This window comes from Acomys russatus, chromosome 1 (assembly GCF_903995435.1).
Source record: "Acomys russatus chromosome 1, mAcoRus1.1, whole genome shotgun sequence".
Classification (NCBI taxonomy): Eukaryota; Metazoa; Chordata; class Mammalia; order Rodentia; family Muridae; genus Acomys; species Acomys russatus.
Genome location: NC_067137.1, coordinates 2,264,648 through 2,273,196, shown reverse-complemented (window position 1 = coordinate 2,273,196; position 8,549 = coordinate 2,264,648). Strand labels below are relative to the sequence as shown.

The 8,549-nt window shown below is 41.0% G+C and overlaps 1 pseudogene; it reads right to left on the bottom strand.

Moving 5' to 3' along the window:
* Positions 1–658: 658 nt before the first annotated feature.
* On the bottom strand, positions 659–1,429 carry LOC127195469 (tropomyosin alpha-3 chain-like; annotated as a pseudogene).
* Between the last annotated feature and the right edge of the window lie 7,120 nt (positions 1,430–8,549).

Here is an 8,549-nt window from a genome sequence, read left to right as displayed (position 1 = left end):
TCTGGGCTCAGGGATGGGGAAGAAGTAGCCCAAGGCCTGGGAGGTGGGAGAGTCTCAGATGTCTCACCATCTTATTTGGTCACATCTGATGGAAAAGGAATAAAATAAAAACAAGTATAAAGCTGGTCAAAAATATCAAAGCTGAAAACCTTCCCAGCCAGGAACAATATATTTGTTTTTTGCTAACTTACTAGAATCACCCTGTTTTTTGGCTAGGCCTTGGTGTACAGCATTGAGGTCTCCCACAGCAGAGCCTACCTGCCTCTCAGTAAGGCAGACCCATTCTTGTGTTCCTTCATTACAGAGAGAAAGTATCTGTTAGCCTGAAATGTCACCTTCCCACATTGAAAAAGAACTGGGTTGCTGTTCCAAGCTGTGCAAGTGCTTGGAATGTTACAAATGGTTGCAAAAACAAAACGTACTCACAGAGTACACATCACAGCTGCCTTGAAGACTCTCTGCATTGTGCTCATGTTCCTTTAAATATTGTTTTCAGAGGTGTTCAGCCCCTTTAGCTGGGCTGTGGGAAGAGGATGACAGTTTTGAAGACATGAAGGATAGAGGCGATGGCAGGAGGACAAAGCAGCCTTCAGTTAAAATGATCAGCCCTCAGTTTCAAGGTCAGCTTCAGCCAGGCTTCCTTCAGGCAGAGTCAGGGTCAGAAGGAGGCGGGGCCCCAGGGCAGGGCCTGGGGGTATTCTACATTCAAGTCCAGCAGAGTCTGGTCCAGCGTCATTTGTGTACAGAGGTGTTCTTCTTTGGTGCACTTAGTTTATTTTCTATGTCATAAATGGTCTTTTCCAGTTTTGCTACCGATCTTTCAGCAAACTCAGAACTGGTCTCTTCCTCCTTGAGTTTATCAAGTAAGAATCTGTATTTTGTCTTCATACTTGTCTTCTTTTTAAGAGCAGTTTCTTCAGCATCCCTCAGACACTTCAGGTTCTGGTTCGTCAGTCTGATCTGCTCATCCATCTCCCGTCAACGACACTCTGCCTGCTTGCCTCAATCCTCTGTGCTTTCCAAGTCTCCTTCAGTAATCACCAAACTTAGGAGCCTCTTTTCATACTTCCTTTCTGCCTCTTCTGCAATGTGCTTTGCTTCCTTTAGCTGGATTTCCTGGAGTTCCGTCTTTTCTTCATCCTTTAGAGCCCAGTTTTCAATCACCTTCATACCTCTTTCATGCTCATCAGTAATCTTTCTACTTCCTCCAGCTTCTGCAGAGCAGTGGCAAGGCGCTCCCCAGCAAGGTCCAGCTTCTCTTCAACCTGTGGTTCAAGGAGGCCACCTCAGCTTCAGCCTGCTCCCAGCTGCCTTTCTCCCTCCACTTCCCGCTGGAGGCCCTGGGCCCGCTGCTCCGCGTCATCTGCCTGCTGCAGCGGAACCTGGATCTTGTACTTTACCACAACTCCATGGTGGTCATCCTGGCCATGGTGCCATCTAGCTGCTTCTGGAAATAGGGTTCCTACATCCTCTGCTCAGCGATGTAACCACTTCTCCAAAACCAGTTTTCTTTAATGGCAAAGAAAATTTATTGTTTTTGGATATAACATATCTACATGTTGCATTCATCAAATCATCTGTAGTTCATACAGTATCTGAAACAATACAAGTGCTATGTAGATAATTGTTATATATTATGATTTAAAGAATAGTGCAATAAAAACCTGTACATGAGGATCCAAGATGGCGGCGAGCAGTGTGCGGGACCAGGGTGCGGAGGACCTGCGTGCCCCTGCACACGGGAGGAGCGCGGATTTTCTCGGATCAGAGCGGCAGCGGCAGAGGCAGCAGGAACAGCGGCGGCACCAGCGTCAGCAGTAGCAGTGGCTGAGGTTTGCAGCTCTGAGCCTTCCGGGGGAGGCGATTAGTGTGGTGGCCGGTGGGAGTGCTCCTAGAGAGGGGACTCTGGGGAGGATTTGGGTTGCATGGTGCCTTGGGACCCAGACTGGACTCGGCGGAAAGTTCGGACCCAGAGTCCCGGGTTCAGCTCAGTGCGTAGTGCTGTGGAGACACTGTGTCAGCACAGCAAGCAATTCTGACCTAGGCACTAGCTCAACTCAGACACAGCTCCCCTGCTGTGACACAGGCTGGACAGAGTGCTCAATTCCACCCTAGGCACCAGCTCAGCGCAGCCGCAGTTCTCCAGCTGTGAAGCAGGCTGGGCGGAGCACTCAGCTCCACCAGAGGCACTAGCTCATATCAACAAGCAGTTCTGCCCAAGACACTAGCACAGCTCAGGGGGCAGTTCTGGGGTGCTAACACAGGCTGAGGTCAGCACGCAGATTCAGCCCAGAGGCCCTAGCTGGACTTGCCGGGCAGATTGGGCCCAGAGACTCGAGTTGAGCTGTGCGCACAGGCTTGGCTGCTCCAAGACTCTGCCTGGACTATCCACGCAGTATAGGCCCAGAGTCCCGGGCTGAATTCAGCGTGCAGTGTGAGTCCAGAGTCCCTGGCTGAGCTCAGTGCACAATTCCGCCCCAGAGACTCGGGTGGAGCTCGGTGTGTAGTTTGGGGCCTGAGTCCCTAACTGTGCTTGGCAGACAGATTAGGCCCAAAAACAACCCCTGCCCACAAAATCCCAAATTGAAAATCAAAACAGAAACAAAGCCTAATAAGACAGTCTCTGTGAGTTCATTAGTTGTATCTGGAAGATACTGTTTCCTTGGAGTCATACATCACTCCTGACTTTTAACAACTTTTTGTCTTCTCTTCCATGGAGATTACTTGAGAGAAGGACTTTGGTGAAGACGTTGCATTTAGAACTGAGTGTTTCAACTCACGTTCTGCCCAGTGTCTGGTTGTGGTTCCATGTGCTAATTCCTATAGAGTATAAGAAGAACAGTTTCTGGCATGGGTGAATGAGGTACTGATCTAGGAGTATAGCAATATGTTATTAGGAGCTACTTTATTGTTATGTTCCTATAGCACAATAATACTATTAGCTTTTCTCCTAGGCCTATGACTCATATAGTCTCCTGTCTTGGCAACCTTAACACTTTCAGATATTTCTTTCATCCATACTGGACCATAAATTCAATAGAAAAGTGATTGGTTACTCACCATTATAATTGTGACTGTTTTACCATTCTATCTTTCATGCAGACTTCCATCATAGGTAGAAGAATTTGTAGCTGTTTAAGATTGATGATTACTTTTCTCCTTCAGTAGTATACAGAGTACCTTCTAGCACCATAAAACACTAGTCAATGGGGGTGAAGCTTCTTATTAGGTCCCAGCCCTAGCCTTTTGTGTTCAATGACACAGAACTGTCTTCAGGAATAGGTACATTCAGGTTGTAGAGAGCAAGCACTAACCTTGGCAACAGCATATAACACTTGGGAGGTTTCAATTACTTCTTATAAACAATTATCTTCTATGGCAATAGAAAAGATGGCTGTATTTGGTGGAAATTGATTTAAAGAATATAAGTAAGAGATAGGGATGTAGTTAATGCATTTATTCAGGACATGTGTAAGGGTCAAAAGCACTTTCTACTGTACATTAGAGATTTTTTATCAAAATGTATAAAAGTTACATGTATATATGCATATGTATTAAATATATGCAAAATAAATATTTTCCTCAAGTATCCTCAGCATCTTTCTCTTATCATACTATTACTGGAAGTCTAAACACCTTGGAAAGTGTCATTTGGCATCAATCTGTGGGAAACTGGACTTTTGTCCAGAAGCTCTACAAATTAAGCACAAAACCAGAGTGCATGCTGTGGGTGGGGAGTGCTCCAAATCTGAGCTGGAAGGCAATATGGGCCTGGCCTAAGAGAGGCTGCTCACAGTAATGGAGGCTCAATAGGAGCTCTGAATCAGAGAGAGAGGCAGAGGTGAGAGCCTGGTTTTGTCTGGGCAGAAAAGAATGGCTGCTTCAAGAACTATACCAAAGTGATGATGAAAAGGATACACTAATTAAAAATTAATAAACTTTATTTTCTTACTATGTTATCTGAATAATTAGGAATTATCTTACTAAAGAGCAGCAAACATTTTAAAATAGCTATTTTAAAATGTATTTCCAGTGTGGTTTTATTTTTTATTTTTTGCTTTATTTTATTCTGATGATGAATGAAGATTTAGGACTTGTAGGTTGTGCCTTTATTTTCTGAAATGGATCATTGTATAATTTTAATGACACCTACCCCCAACATACACACATACAGTAGCAGCCAAAAACACATAGCAGAAACACATAGAAGGACCTCTCAGTTCACTTGGTTTTTCTGCTTAATTATAATTAATGAAGAACTTGAGATTTTCTAATGAGAACTCTTATTGTGGCACAATAGATTCAATTCAGAACTATTGGCCTATCTAGTTCCACTTTCAGAGAGACAGGTAGAATTCGAGCTCTCTATTAACTCTCTTTGTGAAGTAAATAATAACAGTTAAGGCTATAAGTGCAATATTACAGATTCTATTCAGAGGAAGCCAAATGGCTGATTCTATAGAAAGTAAAGGAATTTAACTCACCACAAGCCTATTTATTGCATTGAGAGAAAATGTTGCCTTGTTGCCTACTGTTCATAGCATTTCTTTAATAACACAGTATATATTAGACTCAACCTAAATGTAGTATTTCCTTTTCTACCTACATTTACTATAAGATTTATTTAGTCTATAAATTACTTTTATTTCACATGGGGCCTGTGAATGCTGTGACACAATGGATATGTGGAGATTAGGAATTGCTGTTATTATATTTTTTCCTTTAAGGGGTCTCCTAGCAATAAATAACTACAGGTGTTAGATAACCTGCCTTTCTCTGTGGTGTATTTGTAAAGGGCACTGGATTGCCATTCTAAAACCATCGAATCTCACTTGAGAGGAGTTATTTTTGAATAGAATTCAGCTAGAGCATGGTATTTGAAGTTCATTAATAAATCCTTGTTTTTCTTGTAAATAAAAAATTATGATGAAATAGACTGAGCTGAGTATTATGTTTTTCTTACAAAAAACTTAAAAAACAAATGACGGATCTCTGATATTTTTTTAATGATCCACATTCCTTCTTTAAAACAGGGAGAATCAATAAGCAGCAGCAAAACATGATGTGAGGGATGTTTGAAAGACTCTCCAGCCCCCACACTGGCACACTCTCAGAAACATTTCACAAAAAACAGCTTCCTTAGCCTTGTGATGTTGGTGGGCCCCTATTCATTTTAGGGGAAATATTCCTGGGCATATTGGCACCCAACATAACTCACAAGTTTTTGAAAGTGGATTTTATAGTTTTGTTGTTAGCTGAGTAGTTAAGAGAGCTACAGAACTGATTCTAGTGAAAAAAAAAAATTTTAAAAAAGAAGGCTGTCAAAGAATGTGAGTGAAGGGTACTCTCCAGGGGTTTTCCTGCCTGTAGGATCAGTGGCCGCTGTTTAATCCTGTAAAGCTTCTTCTAGGTATTGTTCTTTTTTTAATGGCTTTGATGATATTGAACTCTTTGTGTATATAGCCATCTGACCACATCTCCCGGTAGCCCAATGCTATTTTATAATTTGTATTTATATTATTTACTTTTTGTTGTTGGGCTAAAATACCTGATGAAATCAACTGAAAAAGAAGTATTTATTTTTACTCATAGTATGAAGGTACATAGAGTCTATTGTGGCCAGAAAGGCAAACTAACAGAAGCTTGAGGTATGTAGTCACATTGTATCAACAGTTAAAAGAGAGAGAGAGAGAGAGAGAGAGAGAGAGAGAGAGAGAGAGAGAGAGAGAGAGAGAGACAGACAGACAGACAGACAGACAGACAGACACAGAGACAGACAGAGACAGTCAGAGACAGAGAGAGACAGAGACAGTCAGAGAGAGAGAGAGAGAGAGGCTACTTCTCAAATTACTTTAACTTTTAAAATCTGGTTCAAGACCTCAACACAAAGAATGGTGGTATACACATTTAGGATGGGTCTTCTAACCTCAGTCAAGACAGATTACGAAGCTCTTCACTTTCATGCCCAGAGGTTTGTCTCTGTGTGGTTTCTCCCAGTATAATGTAGGAAATAGTATTTATATATAGCACACAGTTCTATCTTCATATCATAATATTAATCATCACAATATTTTTTCTACAACTACACTTCACTTCATTTATGAACAAAATATGTCCTATAATATGTCCTTCCGTTAGAGACTGTATGGGTGTTCTCCAGAAACAGAACTAAGAAAGCCAGTGGTGTAAGTGAATCCAGCCTACAATTTTGTATGTAACACTGATGCCTGTGGGCAGAGGAAGGTGCATACCCCAGCTCAAGAGAAGGGCATGAACACATGTGTTTTCTCCTCTTTGTTCTTTCCCACCATCAGTAAATTGTATGGGGCCCACTCACCATAAACAAATGACCTTTACTCGGTCTACTGATGGGAATGCTGTGTTCTTTCAGAAGCATCACCATAAATACAATAAGAAAAAATGTTTGGAATGTTATCTGGTTATCATTTAATCTAGTCACAATTCCACATAAAATTAGATACTCAGGGATAGTGTCTTGACAGGTGGCTTTTCTGTGTTTAAGCTGTGTGCTATAGTCGAGTCATTTAATTGTTCTGTCTTTTCCTACAAAAAGTAATCAGGGCCTGGATAGATGGAGCAGTGGTTCAAGGAGCTTGCTATTTAAAAATATCCCAGGTTCTACTCCCCACACCCACCCAGTGGCTCACAACCATCTCTAGCTCCTGTGCCATGAAATCGGATGCCTTTGTCTGGCCTCCAGCAGCAACCATGTAGTGTGTTACACATACATCCATACCTTCATGCAGAAAAATGTACTTATAAAAGTTTTAATATTATACAATACAGTAAGGTAAATAGTTTTCCAAATACTTATCACAGTTATCGATATTTGTACTTATGTATTGATTAGGAAATTATCTGGCATAAAGTAAGAGATAAAGAATCATAGTTTCTGTATATTTGATAATAATTCATTGAGCACTTGATTTGTTAATTCTTCTTGCTGGAAAATGCATAACCAAAAAGTCAAAGTAAAATCAGGACTGGGACCATGTAAAGCTCACACTTTGCATTAAAAGATTTTGCTCCTCCTATTGCCTTTAATATTTGTGAGTCAGGAAAAGTTTTTCCTTAAATTCTAACTGGCCAAAGAAGACAAGTGATAGGCAAGATCACAAAATTGCATTTTGCACCAAGAAGCTAGTGCGATTGTACTATAAGCTTGAACATTAGACGAGATAGAATAGATAAAACAAGAACAAGGCTTTTGTAGGCTAGATTTAAGTTCCATTTGCTACTAACTGCTTTTTACACCTTTTGTTAGAAAATCTCTGGCCCATTAGCACCTCTTGGTTTTTCATAACATCAAATGTTAAACTCTGACAGAACACACACCATCTTTTGGATTGCTCTCTGCAGCCTTTCGCATAGGAGTTTACATATTCTAATGAAATCGGGAAAAGAGTTTGGTAATTGTATAAAGCAGAAACCAATACAGATTAAACACATCCAATAAAAAATTTCCTCACATTTTATAGAAATGAATAACACTTTAAGAATAGTCTTGTATAATTCTACTTGTTTGGAATTTATTCCAAAGCTGGTCATTTTTTTTTTTATTAATTTATTCTTGTTACATCTCAATGTTTATCCCATCCCTTGTATCCTCCCATTCCTCCCCCCCCCCCATTTTCCCATTATTCCCCTCCCTTATGACTGTTCCTGAGGGGGATTACCTCCCCCTATATATTCTCATAGGGTATCAAGTCTCTTCTTGGCTACCTGCTGTCCTTCCTCTGAGTGCCACCAGGTCTCCTCCTCCAAGGGACATGGTCAAATGTGAGGGGACTCTAAATGAAAGACGCATGGGAGAATAGCAAAATAAAAGGATACAGAGGGTCCTAGAAATCTACAAGTAGAACATTATGATAGGCAGATTTGGGCCCAGGGGTCCCGCTCAAACTAAGGCACCAGCCAAGGACAATACAGGAGGTAAACTTTAAACCCCTTCCCAGATCTAGCCAATGGTCAGAATATTCTCCACAGTTGAGTGGAGAGTGTGATAAGCTGGTCATTTTTCATGGCTTTCCACGTGTGTCTTTATTGTAATCAGAAAACAGCATTAGATGAACCATTTATTCCTTCTACTCCTATTTTTGGGTGGGAAATTGATTTTTTTGACCTTCCCTAATAGGTTAGGAGGATAAAGCATCATTTCTAAAAGTAATTGGATTAGATGGTTTATTTGCTTGGCAAAACAAAGGACTCTCAGAATTTTGCAGTTGAAAGGAACACTATGCCTCATCAAAGAATCACTGCTTTTAGCTTCACTGTTTAAAGCTGTGTAAGTCTTTCTTCAAATAAAATTCTATGTCAAAGTCCTGAATGTAAAAGAGATAAAAGAAAAGCTGTGCTCACTGAGATGAAGACTCACAACCTCTGCAGCTCTGCTCCCCTGGTGACTACAAGGGAACCCTCTGCAGGCCAGAAATCCTGTTTAACCTACTGAAACTCAAGCCCTCCAGGTTATGTTCGGATGAACTATGTGCTAAAAAGGTGAAAGTATTTCTGTAAGGCCAAAAACTCTT